Source organism: Dama dama, chromosome 12, assembly GCF_033118175.1.
Source record: "Dama dama isolate Ldn47 chromosome 12, ASM3311817v1, whole genome shotgun sequence".
Lineage (NCBI taxonomy): Eukaryota > Metazoa > Chordata > Mammalia > Artiodactyla > Cervidae > Dama > Dama dama.
The window spans coordinates 87,624,433-87,638,406 of NC_083692.1; the positions used below are offsets into that span (position 1 = coordinate 87,624,433).

Genomic DNA, 13,974 nt, shown 5'->3' on the forward strand with positions numbered 1-13,974 from the left:
TGGATGCATGAGACGGGTGCTCAGGGCTGGTGCACTGGGAAGACCCAGAGGGATGGGATGGAGAGGGAGGCAGGAGGGGGGATCGGGATGGGGAACACATGTAAATCCATGGCTGATTCATGTCAATGTATAGCAAAAACCACTACAATATTGTAAAGTAATTAGCCTCCAACAAATAAAAATAAATGGAAAAATAAAAAATAAACAGCTGCTGATATGACAGCATTTGAAAGGTACCCCTGGTTCCCCTTCTGACTGTGGTCAAGGCTTACAGAGAATCATCCTCTAGGTTAAGTCTGGCCTTTTCCGTGTTTATGCACTTTAACTATATGGGCCACATCATCCACCAAGTTTTCTTCTCTGTCCCATTAGTGAGCATGAGTTTCTGGTTAGTCCAGGCAGCAGGAGAGCTCCCTGCCCGGCAGGGGCCTTTGTGTTGGGGGTGGAGACTCTGTCAAGTGACTCCCAGATGCCATCGTATCTTCAGTGACAATGACATGGGGGACTCACTGCCTTCAGAGACAGTCCACACATTGACTGGACAAAGCTCTGGTTTGAAACTGACCTTTCCTCATAGAACCCAAACCAACACTGTCAGTAAAGCATTAATGAAGTGCAAAAAGGGAATGTGTTAGTCGCTCAATTGTATCTGATCCTATGCGGCCCTGTGGACTGTAGCCCACCAGGCTCCTCTGTCTATGGAATTCTCCAGGCAAGAATACTGGAGTGGGTTGCCAATTGCCTTCTTCAGGGGATCTTCCCAACCCAGAGGCTGAACCCAGAGATCCCACGTTGCAGGCAGATTCTTTACCATCTGAGCCACCAGGGAAGCCCCAGAATACTGGAGTGGGTTGCCACTGCCATCTCCAGGGGATCTTCCTGACTCAGGGATTGAACCCAAGTCTCCTGCATCACAGGCAGATTCTTTACCGCCTGAGCCACTGGGGAAGCCCCGACTTACAAATGGCCGGGCATGCTCTCAGATCTGCCCAATTCTAAGAGCTTCCAGGGTCACCTGGAGAGGAAGGATGTGATAGCCATGCCAAGTGCCAACCTATTAATACGTAAGCTGGTGAAGGCCAAGAGAGCTATCTCTGTGGACCTGGGCAGGCAAGGCCCCAGGTCCCAGAGGGCCAGAGCAGCAGAGGTGAAGTTACAGGACAGGAGAAGATGGGGCAGGGGCTTCCAGGCCTAGGGCAGACGCATGTGCAGTGTGCGTGGCCCCAAGGCCTCCGGTGAGTAATGAAGCCAGAAAAGTCATAGCCAAGGGGCGGAGTTCTGGGCTGATCCAAACCCTTTGGTTAAGTTCCAGGAAAAGACCATTAAGAAGGCGAGATGTGAGCTGAGAGGGCCTGTGGGATGAAGCTTCAGAGCAGGCATCATAACTGGGTGGTGACGTCAAGACAGATAGCCTCACTGTCGGCTTAAGTCAACAAGTACTTCGGAAAACCTGCATCAGGCCCAGCACCAGGCGGGCTCAGGAGAGCAGCGGAAGGTGCTCTCCATTCAGACCCTGTCCTCCTGGGGCAGCCACTGGTGGAGAGTCTGTAGACTCCAGGGCCCACTTCATCCTGCTGAGCGAGTTGGTTCCCGTTTCCTGCCCAGTTCGGTTTCTCCGTCTGTGGTGCGCTGTGGGGGGTGGACCCTGGAGGAAACGGAAATGTTCATGGAGCAGGCTGCTCCTTGGACACTCTAGCTCAGTCTCTGCAAACAAGTGCTAAGCAGGTCCCGTGCCTGAACCAGCCTGCGAGTCACCGCAGAAAAGAGGCAGCAACTGGGTTGCTTTCAAAATGGCTTCTGGGACTTCCCTGGTGGCCCAGCGGCTAAGACTCGACCCTTCCAATTCAGGGGGCACGGGTTCAATCCCTGGCCAGGGAACTAAGAGCCCACATGCTACACAGCCAAAATAAATAAATTTAAATTAAAAAGAAATGTTTTAAAAATGGCTTCTCTCAGATGAAGCACAGTGAGATCGTGGAGTATCTTTGTGTGAATTTGAAGAAGGCACCCCCTTGGCATGTATATGGCTCCACATGTCCCCAGACTGGCACATGGGCCACAGGAGGGACGTCAGCCTTTACAGCCTCATGGGCTGGGCACACTTGTGCAATAAACAACTTGAACAACTGTAGTTAGTGGCTTTGCCCCAGACCCCAATCAAGCGCTCAAAACCCCGAGACCTTCGGACTTCCCTGGTGGTCCAGTGAGTAGGACTCTGCTTCCAAAGCAGGGGCCACAGATGTGATCCCTGGCTGGGGAACCAAGATCCCACATGCCGTACGACTCGGCCAAAAAATTAAAAAAACAAACAAAAAAAACCCCCAGCTCTTTGTAGTCATTATTGGTGAAAAGTTCCAGGCTTAGGCTCCCCCTAGACATATGAATCGCCCCAGATCTAAGCCAGGACTCTCCCCAAAAGAGAAAAAAAGCTGTGCTCTAGTACTCCCACCACCCAGACCAACTCGCTCAGAAACAGCATCACTACACTACCTCTCCTGTCACCCCTTCATTCCTTTCACAGAGGGACAGGTGGACACGGCCGGGAGGAGAGGACAAACCCCCGAAGCCCCTTTCTGCAGTCAGGGCCAAACCTTCGCCTTCTTCTTGCTGCTCTTTAAGAAGCTTTCTAAAGAAGAGGAACCTCCCGCGGTAGCAGATGGCGGATAAGTAGGAATGGTAAATAGTTTTAATTACTGCATAATGTAAGTGAGACAATAAAGGGGAGACAGTGGAAGCAAGCTGCTGCCGCCGAGGCCCTGAAACTGTTGTGGGGCCCAATTTGTCTGGCATGTGCTGTTCCTAGTCTTGGGAGGGCTTTAAAGAGAACGCCGAAAATATTAATTGCCCGCCTCACTGGCCCATCCATCTTCACAACCGAGTAACACGCTTTTTTAATTTCAGGGGAATCGTTTTCAAATGGGAATCATGCAAATGAGTATTTTAGCTATTCATTTGTTTTACTGCGAGCGCTTTGTGAGCAAATGGCCTACAGCTTGCAATGAATTAAAAGACATGGGCACTGGAGACCGATTTTTAATACAAAGTCTTGACTCGGAGACGACCCCGACCAGCAGCACAGAAAATGTTGGCATAGCAACTTTGGGCATTTTCATGCAAATTGGCTTCTATATAGATGATACGAATGCAATGTTTTCCTTCAACTAATCATCATAAAATTAGTTTCACTATATTTAAATGCCTCCACTTAATGCATTATATCCATATGCATGAAATTGCCTCTGCTAATGCAGTACATAAAATGCCAAAGATACAATGAATAGCCAAATTGCAAGCAGTTATGTTATCTCCCATAAAAACAACTCCCCTCCCCCTTCTTTTTTTTTTTTTTTTTGTGAGTGTGAGTGTTATTGAGTATGTGGGCGCCAAAGGCATCTATCAAAAATTGCTATTAACCCACAGACTCATATACACACACACACACATCCCAAAGTCCTCTACAGTTAAGTAACATTAAGGCTGTAACACAATTTAACAAAAGCCAGACAAGGTCAGGACTGGGCAGCCTCCCCTCATTCAGAGCCAGTGGTCAGATGAGACAGTGGCAGCACCTGCCCTGTTTTGCATTAGCTCCAATACGGGCTGGGGCCCCCCGCACTTCCTCCCCATATGTGCTGAACTGGAGGCCTGAGAGGTATGTGTCTGAGCCAATCTGGAGAAGACCAGTTGGACCAAGAATTCAACTGGAGATAAACAAAGATGGAGCCCTTCTTGGTGGGAACAGTCCCAGAAGGCTGGCCCTGGTAGATTAGCGAGATGAAAACTCAGGAGGAACATGATCAAAGTCAGTAACTGAGAAAAGGCTGGTGCGGAAGGAAGGTAGGTAACGTCCGGGGAAGCCTTATGCTCTGGGTGCTGTCCTTGGCGCTCGACACCTGCCATGTCACGTCATCTTCACTACAGTGAAGGAACTGAAGAAGTCAATGCGCTCATCGCTGGTCTTGTGCACCCTGAAGTGAGTCTCAGTGAAACTGAGGAACACAGCTGAGGTTATATGATCTGTAAGCGCCCGAAGAAGGATTCAAACTCAGATTTCTGCAGTCCCAGTGCTGCCTGTCCTCCGTGTCAGGCTGCCCCCTGCAGGACACATGGAGTGATGGCAGGAATGGGCTCTCTTGTTTGCTCTTTTTTTTTTTGCTCCAAGTGGAGCTGTCCTCAGCGGCAGGGCAGGCGCTATGAGAGAAGGTGATAGTCTTGTGAGTCTTTCCTTCAACACTGAGGCTTGATTCTCCTTCTGTTTCTGATGAGACCTCAGCCCAGACTCCAAATTCCCCAGGGTCAAAAGGGTTAGGCTTCACATGGACAGAGGGCATCACCCTCCAATCCACTAACTGGGCCCCTATCTCTTTCAATCCACTGAGAAAGTCAGGGTTTGTCTCCATTCCAGCCTTGGTGGCTTTGAAATTTGGCTTAAATATGTGGGTGCTAGGCAATTCCAGGGTAGGGGCTACCAGGGAGAGAAGCAAGAGGTGAATTTGGAAAAACACAAGCCCTTCCTTCCCACCTGGTGATAAAGTTCCACCTCAGGAATTCTCCAATTCTCATTCGTTGGAGGACTCTGTGTTTGGCTTAAGTAGGGGTGGCATTTCCTCACAAAAAAACATGAGATGTGGTAGAAACAATATGATGGTTTCTCAAAAATTTGAAAATAGGATTGCCACACAACCCAGCAATTTCACTTCTGGTTATATTAATATCTAAAAGAACTGAAGGCAGGGCCTCAAACAGATATTTGCACACCCACGTTCATAGCACATTGCTCACAACAGCCAAATGGTGGAAATAACCCAACCCCTTGGCGGAAATAATCCATCCCTTGATGGACGAATGGATAGACAAGATGAGGTATATTCATACAATGGAATAGTACTCAGCCTCAAAAAGGGAGGAAATTCTGACACAAACTATAACATAAATGCACCTTGGAGACATTGTGACTGTAAGTCAGTCACACAAAAACATTGTATGATTCCACTTATATGGTGTCCCTAGAACAGTCAAAATCATGGAGACATAAAGTAGAATGGTGGTCACCAGGGGCGGGGAAGAAGGGGGAATGGGGAGTTAGTATTTAATCGTTACTGAAGGTCACTCTGGGAAGATGAGTAAAGTTCTGAAGATAAGTGGTGATAATGGTTGCACACAATGTGAATGTACTTAAAATTACTGACTATACACTCAAAAATGGTTAAAGGAGTAACTTTTATGTCGTATGCATCTTACTCAATTAAAAATTTTTTTTTCAAATGTATGAAGTAGGAAGACGTCTTCCCCCAAACCCTCAGCATGTCACAGAATTCAGGGACTGAACTATTTTGAGGAGCTTGAGGAAGAAGTGAGGACAGCTCTTCCCGATCACTCAGGATTGCCCAACCTCTTGTGAAGCACTTCTGTGTTCGATACAGGCTTGTTGAATTAAATTAAGTTAAATTAAATTAAATGGTAAAGTGAGGAAGATCCTTAAGAGTAACAGGATTAACTGAGGTCTAAGGCACACACCAGGAACGCCTCCAATCGCATTAAGTTGGTCCACTTTCCTTTCCTTCTAATTCTCTCCCTCTTGCCTTCTGTCTTGCCTGGACAACCCCCTCCACCTATCTGCAACACACACAAATACGCCTATTATGTGTCCTTCCATTAGTCTTTTCTGTTTCCCCTCCACAAGTGATTTCTCACCACCTGGAATTGTTCATAACTACTGTGACTTTACAAACACTAAAACAAGTTGGCACGCTTGCTTGTAAATGGAATCTTTTATCCTTTGCATTTATCCTTACCAACGCTTACCCAGAACTCTGGTCCTAACCCAAAACACTGGTCTTGTGATTCCAATAGCAGCCACCAGGTGGCACGTTTTGGAAAAACCCAACCTCTTATCAATAAGGCAAATACAGCCTCTGGCGGCTGTGGTGAGATGTGCAAGCAAGGTGGCTAGGTGGCGATCAACCAGAACCTGAGGAGGCACATCTGTACTTAAAAGCCAGCTCCCTTCCGTGACAGCAAAGGGAACTGCTCCTGAAGACGCGCCCACAGCTGGTTGCCATCACGTTCCCTCTGGTGCCGTTCGCTCCCAGGAGAACCAGGTCTCCTTGTGTGTAACCTGTACACAAGAGTTCCAGCAGTCTTGGGTGGGCGGGATTCCGAGTTGAGATCAACTGTTCCAGCTCATTCTGTTTCTACTATCTTTTCCCAGATTCGGTTTTTAAATCCTGCTCCAATGGAAAATCTCTTGTGGTTTTGTTCTTTGGAAGTTTCCCCTTGATGTATCTTCCTTTGCTAGTATCTTCCATGCCTTTACTTCCTCCTGCTGCCCGTAGGGGAAGCTGTGTTTCCAGCTGCAGTGGAATCCTGTCATCCCTGATCTGCAAAACTGTTACTTCCCTTTGTAGAACTTCCTTTTACAACTGATAGTATTCCCCTAGTTTACAAGCAGTTAGGAAAAAAAAAAAAAAGAATTGGCGACCACTAGGAATTAGTGGACATTCACTAGGAAAAGCCCTGCCAAGCTCACCTGATTTCCCTTCTGATGGGATGCTTTACAAATAACGCATTTTGATTTCTGCAAAACATTTTGTAAGTCTCTCTTGTTAGCCTTTGAACAAAATGGAAAGAGGGAGCAAGATGAAGATTTAGATATGCAGATTCACAGCTGGTTAATCAACCCCACACAAAGAATATGGAGCAACTGATTGGAAGGAGGTCTCTAGTGAAATCTTTATCTCTGTTCTATTCTGCATTTTACTGCCTTGAATTAAGACTCTTCAAAGCAGACTTTACACATTTCCAAGGCATTGCAGAAGTGGTGACAAATATAGTTTGGCAAAAATATCTAATAGGCTATGAAAAATAGACTGGATGCATTATGGTGACATTTAACAGACAAAAATGTAAAGTTTTCCATTTAAGTTTAACCTGTCAGTTGGATAAGCGTAAGATGGGAAATACTTGGTTTGACAACGGGAGCTTCCCTAGCGGCTCAGTAGGTAAAGAATCTGCCCGCAATGCGGGAGACCTGGGTTCAATCTCTGGGTTGGGAAGATGCCCTGGAGGAGGGCATGGCAACCCATTCCAGTATTCTTGCCTGGAGAACCCCCATGGAAGAAGGAAATGGCAACCCACTCCAGTATTCCTGCCTGAAGAAGCCCATGGACAGAGGAGCCTGGAGGGCTACGGTCTACGGGGTCGCAAAGAGTCAAACACAACTGAGCACATAACATAATAACTAACAATATCCTCTACTGCCTCCTTCTTAAGGTCATTGTGAGGATTTTAAAAAATGCAAAAGTAAAAAACCTGGCATATAATAAAGGCTCCCCCCAAACTGTGCAGAAAGAATGAATTTTCTCTGAACACCTGTCATGCACCCACTGGTTTCCATGGATAACGAACACCCCTCTGTCCATAAATTCTGTTCTTTCTTCACAGGCAGAGCCTCCCCTCCTCTTTGAGAAAACCTCCCCAACCACACCAAGCCATCATTGTCCTGGCTTCTTCTGGTTCCCCAAATCGCTGTCCCATACCCTGTTCCCTGACTCCCCTAGGAACTGGGGGCACCCGCAGGGATGGCCATCTGGTCTCCCACCCTGACTGACACCCTGGTGCGGAGCTGGACTGGGCAGAGTGGGGTCAGGAACAGGATCCTGACTAGGGACTCGGGAGACCAGGACTCTAGCCCTGGCTGCTAGAGAAGTGGGCAATTCCAGGCTCCTCTCCAGGGCTCATGGGAGGTTCTCCAGACTGTCCTTCACACATGGGGATTCTCTGTAATACTTTGACTCCATGGTGTTCTCAGTGACTAGAGGTAAAGACGGATCCTTGACAGAAGAGGGCGTCTATGTGGGTGCCATTTTACCTTCCAAGGAAGACTCAGGTACTTGGAGAGAGTGACATGCTGCCCCCTTCCACCATATTTGTCCATGGGTTTTCTTAACTAGTGAAGAGATTCAGCTCTTTACACCCTTTCAGGATGCACTGGTGGTCCATGTCAGAAGGCCTTCCTCTGACACTCCTTGAATCTCCTGCTGGTTTTCTCAGAAGCACCGAGGCATTAAGTCTCTAACCTCTGGGGACCTTGGGAAGCTCCTTCCCCTCTCATTTTCTTCACCCGTAAAATGAAAGGAGGTGCTCCAAGGCTCCAAGCAAAAACAATGTCAGAACTACTCTTTCAGAGAGGGCCTAACCCCAGTAATTGAGGCAGAGATATCAAAACAGGAGCTGGGGGTTAGTAAACAAAGCTTATTAAATGAAACCCTCAAACAATTATTCTTCCAATCTCAATCAAGAGACCCAAATAATCTGGTGTCTCAATTTGCTCTAGCAATTTCCTTGAATTTCTGTCGTTGATTAGTTCAGGCAGCCAGTTAATGGGGTCTGGCACACCAAACCCATTCATTTTGTTTTCTTTGAGGCAGGCTCCATCTTGGAAATCTGAACCAGGAGGTAATGGCTTTTGATGTACTGTCAACAGGAAAGCCAGTCCTCATACAATGTCATCACTGCCTGGGGCCCCACAAGGACAATGACGTGGAGAGTGAGGATGAAGAAGGATGCTCGAGAGGGTACCCAGCCACCACTGGGTATGGATGGGGTGGGTGTCCCATGAGGCAGGTCTGGCGGCTGCAGAGTCCAGAGGCAAGATGGTTGGGATCCAGGGTGTCCAGGGGTTGATAACAGGAATTCACACTGGGTTCTAAGAGGCTGAGCCCAAGAAGAAGCGGAAATCCTAATTCCAGAGACCAAGTTGACTTGCTTTCACAGAGAGCTGGTAAAAGGTCACAACCTGACTGGCTCAGAGCAGGTCCATTCACTCAACAAGGTTTTTAAAATACTTACTTATTTACTTTATTTATCTGGCTGCACCGGGTCTTAGTTGCTGCGCATGGGATCTAGTTCCCCGACCAGAGGTCGAACCCCAGGCCCTCTGCATTGGGAGTGTGGCGTCTTAGCCGCTGGATCACCAAGTTCAGTTCAGTTCAGTCGCTCAGTCATGTCTGACTCTTTGCGACCTCATGAATTGCAGCACACCAGGCCTCCTGTCCACCACCAACTCCGGGAGTTTACGCAAACACATGTCCATTGAGTCAGTGATGCCATCCAGCCATCTCATCCCCTGTCGTCCCCTTCTCCTCCTGCCCCCAATCCCTCCCAGCATCAGGGTCTTTTCCAGTGAGTCAACTCTTCGCATGAGGTGGCCAAAGTACTGGAGTTTCAGCTTCAGCATCAGTCCTTCCAATGAACACCCTGGACTTATCTCCTTTAGGATGGACTGGTTGGATCTCCTTGCAGTCCAAGGGACTCCCAAGAGTCTTCTCCAACACCACAGTTCAAAAGCATCAATTTTTCGGTGCTCAGCTTTCTTCACAGTTCAACTCTCACATCCATACATGACCACTGGAAAAAACCATAGCCTTGACCAGACGGACCTTTGTTGGCCAAGTAATGTCTCTGCTTTTTAACATGCTATCTAGGTCGGTCATAACTTTCCTTCCAAGGAGTAAGCATATTTTAATTTCATGGCTGCAGTCACCATCTGCAGTGATTTTGGAGCCCCAAAAAATAAAGTCTGACACTGTTTCCACTGTCTCCCCATCTATTTCCCATGAGGTGATGGGACCAGATGCCAAGATCTTAGTTTTCTGAATGTTGAGCTTTAAGCCAACTTTTTCACTCTCCTCTTTCACTTTCATCAAGAGGCTTTTAGTTCCTCTTCACTTTCTGCCATAAGGGTGGCGTCATCTGCATATCTGAGGTTATTGATATTTCTCCCAGCAATCTTGATTCCAGCTTGTGCTTTTCTGGCCCAGCATTTCTCATGATGTACTCTGCATATAAGTTAAATAAGCAGGGTGACAATATACAGCCTTGATGTACTGCTTTTCCTATTTGGAACCAGTCTGTTGTTCCATGTCCAGTTCTAACTGTTGCTTCCTAATCTGCATACAGGTTTCTCAAGAGGCAGGTCAGGTGGTCTGGTAGTCCCATCTCTTCCAGAATTTTCCACAGTTTATTGTGATCCACACAGTTGAAGGCTTTGGTGTAGTCAATCAAGCAGAAATAGATGTTTTTCTGGAACTTGCTTTTTCGATGATCCAGTGGATATTGGCAATTTGATCTCTGGTTCCTCTGCCTTTTCTAAAACCAGCTTGAACATCTGGAAGTTCACAGTTCACGTATTGCTGAAGCCTGGCTTGGGGAATTTTGAGCATTACTTTACTAGTGTGTGAGATGAGTGCAATTGTGCGGTAGTTTGAGCATTCTTTGGCATTGCCTTTCTTAGGGACTGGAATGAAAACTGACCTTTTCCAGTCCTGTGGCCACTGTTGAGTTTTCCAAATTTGCTGGCATATTGAGTGCAGCACTTTCACAGCATCATCTTTCAGGATTTGAAATAGCTCAACTGGAATTCCATCACCTCCACTAGCTTTGGATCACCAAGGAAGCCCCCATTCAACAATACTGACTGAGGACCTACTATGTACTAATCACTGTTCTAGGCATTGGGGATAGTGCCATGACACAAGGCAGAAGAACCTGGCCTGCACAGAACTAATTCCAATGGGGGAGGCAAAAACAAATAATTACATAATATAACGTCAGGTAATGATTGATAAGGGCCATAAAAAAAATAGTGCAGGACAAAGGAAAAGAGAGTGATGGGAGATTGGGTGGTCAGGGGAGGCTTCTCTGAGGAGGAGACAGGAAGCAAGGACCTAAATGAAGCAGGGAGTGAGCCATGTGAATATCAAATGAATTTCACCCAAAGCTTCCCTTGTCACTGTGGGTGATGGAGCTGCATTCAGGAGTAAGCATCGGGTTTCCCTGGTGGCTCAGTGGTAAAGAATCTGCCTGCCAATGCAGAGGACGTGAGTTCAATCCCTGGTCTGGGAAGATCCCACATGCCATGGAGCAACTAAGCCTGTGAATCACAACTATTCAGGCTGTGCTCCAGAGCCTGGGGAACTGCAACTACTGAGGCCTGCAGGCCCTGGAGCCCACCCTCTGCAAAAAACAGAAGTCACCGCAATGAGAAGTCCATGTATCACAACTAAAGTAGCCCCGCTCATTGCAATTAGAGAAAATCCCGGGCGGCAACAAAGACCCAGCACAGACAAAAAAAAAAAAAAAGAAAGAGTGAGCATCAGGAAGTCTAGCTAATCCTAGCTTGGGCGGAGAGCATTAATTTCAACTCACCAGAAAAGAGATGTAGTAGGCAGCCCAGGACTGGAGCGGAGGGTTAAAGTAGCCGAGGGACCCAGACTCCTCTTGTCTTCCTGCTTTTCATCGTTAGCATGTGGCTCTTGTCCTCAAGGTCATGCAACAGCTCTTCACCTCCAGACACAGAAAGCCAGTTCAAGACATGAAAGGGGAAGGGAAACGGGCAAAAAAGGCCAAAGGGCCATCAGCTGGGCCTGTCCCCATTAGCCCCACCCAATGACTTCTGTGTCTTAATGGTCAGAACTGGGTCACGTGGCCACCTCTGCGCTAGTCGCTGGGGGAGGGAAGGGGTTGTGTGTGGGGACTGGGTCAGCCAGTCAACACCATCCACCCTGGGTCATGTTATCAGGGCCTCCCATTGTGGAGAATGGCTTCACAATGGCTTTCACCCTGGATCATCCTTTTTTTTTTTTTTTTTTTAATGTGGACCATTTTCAAAGTCTTTATTCACTTTGTTACCATATTGCTTCTGTTTTACGTTTTCACTTTTTGGCCATGAGGCATGTGGTATCTTAGCTCCCTGCCCAGGAATCAAACCCACACCCCCCTGCATGGGAAGGCAAAGTCCTAACCACTGGACTGCCAGGGAAGTCCCACCCTGGGTCATCTTAAAGGCTCTCCTCTCCTCTGATGAGTAGCAAAGCCCTGGAGGGAATCAGGAAACTGAGTTCCAGCTCTGCCACGAAGCAGCTGGGCAACCTCAGGCCAGTTGCTTCTGGCCTCTGGGTCTTACTGGAGCCATCATGAGGCTGCTCTTAGCTTTAATGGTCGAGGGTGCCAAGTGATACCCCCTGTCTCAGCCACCTATAAAGTCTGCCACTTAGAGGTCCTAAGAACCCAGCTGGGACCTGGAATGGCACACAGAATGGCTATTTTACCAAATAAAACACAAACTCTGAGGAACAACCCAGCTGGCAGGGCTGGGACTAAGGTCAGAAGACTGAGGCCCTAGCCTCTGGGAATACAACTTAAGGAGGCATCGAAAACCACAATAAACACGATATATAATATTTTAAGGCAATATTTTAAAAAATCAAAATCAATGCAAAAAAAAAGTCCATTAATGAACAAAATCCCAAACTTTCGTTTGTTTGTTTTTGCTGTCCCGTGTGGCATGCGGGATCTTAGTTCCCCAGCCAGGGATCGAACACACGCCCCCCCAACCCTGCAGTGGAAACATGGAATCTTAACCACTGACCCGCCAGGGAAGTCCCCCAAATCTCAAACTTTTAAAGAAAGACAACAGTATTACTGATTGTCTCCTTGGCTCCAGACTCTGAAATGGCTCAGGATGGCATGGCATTGATATTCACCCCATCTTTATTTAAACTGTGTAATTTGGCTTATCTTTTTTTTTTGCATTCTTTTTGATTATTTAAAAAATATACTGCATTAAAATGTTATTTCATGACTGAGTATTTGGACACCCATTTAAATTTTCTACCCAATACAAAGGCCTCACCCCGCCCTACCCTAGTCCCAGCCCTGCCCCTGGAGGCCTTAAGCAAGACTTGCTGGACAACAGCCAACCTGTCCAGCCAGGCATTTACCACGTCTGGGGACTTAGGGTCATATAGCACACATGTGTAATTTTTAGCCTTTGCCATGAGGTGTTTGGATTAAAGGCCCTGGTATTTCTTTAATAAGAAAAACCGGCTGTAGCCATTAAAAATTTAGTCCCACAAATTAGTAGCTCCTCTCTGAGGTGCTGTATTTATTTAATCATAGCAAATTTGGGCCAAATCCTCTCCTGGGGCTTCCAACACCTGCCTCCATACCCCTAAGGAGTTTGTCTCTAGGACCACGCTATTCGCGCAAAATCCCCCTGCCTTTTAGCTCCCCTGGCCCGCTGGCGCACAGGGAGATAAAACACCTTAGCCTCATTACTCAGATGGCTAATTGCAAACTGATTTAATTAAAGTATACAGATATTTCCCCAAGTTAGTTACATTTCATATCACTCCATTAGGAGTAATTGGCTGGAATGAGGAGCTGCAGAGATGGAGGCTGGCCAGGTGGGTGGGAACCAGAACCCCCTTGGTTAGTGGGAGTCTTGCTGCTGCGTCATTTCAATCACACACACTGGATTGCTCACAGCCAGGGTCAGGAACCTGAGATTCAAGCCCACTCCAACACTTAGGAATTCTGGGACCTGGAGCAGTCACCTCACTTAGCTGAGCTCAGGGTCTTCCTCTGTAAAATGGGAATAACAGAAATGCCCACCTCAATGATTGGTAGCAGACTTAATGGAACCAGCCTGGAAAGCCTTTAGCATAGTACCTTGCACATAGTTAATGCTCGATAAATAATTATAACCTTAGTATTCATGAACCGGTGTGGCTACAGAGTGAAGCAGTAGAGACAGTGGAAGAAGCATCTGTTGCCAAGTCAGAAACTTTGGTGTCTGGTTTCAGGCATGCACCTAGCTTTCTGTGCAATATTATGCAACTTGCTTCCATGCCTGGGCCTTCATTTACTCTGATGGCAAATAGGGGAAGGAGGCAAAGACTGAGGTTTACCACCTTAAATCCATTCTCCCCTTCTTCCTGGCTAGCACAGCCCTGACTGGAGCAGCAAAGTACTATATCCACCTTTTCCAACCTCCCTTATAGCTAGAGCAAGTCCGTGACAAATTCTGGTTAATGAGATGAAAGCCAAAGTTGTTGCTCTCTTCTTGGATGGCGGTCTTCCTCTCCCAAGATATATCCTTTAAAAGGGACTTGACTCAGCTGGCAAGTACCC

At 47.2% G+C, this 13,974-nt stretch overlaps 1 long non-coding RNA gene across 1 annotated transcript in view; it reads right to left on the bottom strand.

Annotated features, from left to right (window-relative positions):
• Nucleotides 1-11,366, bottom strand: part of LOC133067440 (uncharacterized) — a 161,823-nt gene extending 150,457 nt beyond the window's left edge. The window contains exon 1 of the long non-coding RNA XR_009695255.1: nucleotides 11,209-11,366. This is a non-coding gene — a long non-coding RNA (uncharacterized LOC133067440). The remainder of the gene's footprint in view (nucleotides 1-11,208) is intronic.
• Nucleotides 11,367-13,974: the final 2,608 nt, after the last annotated feature.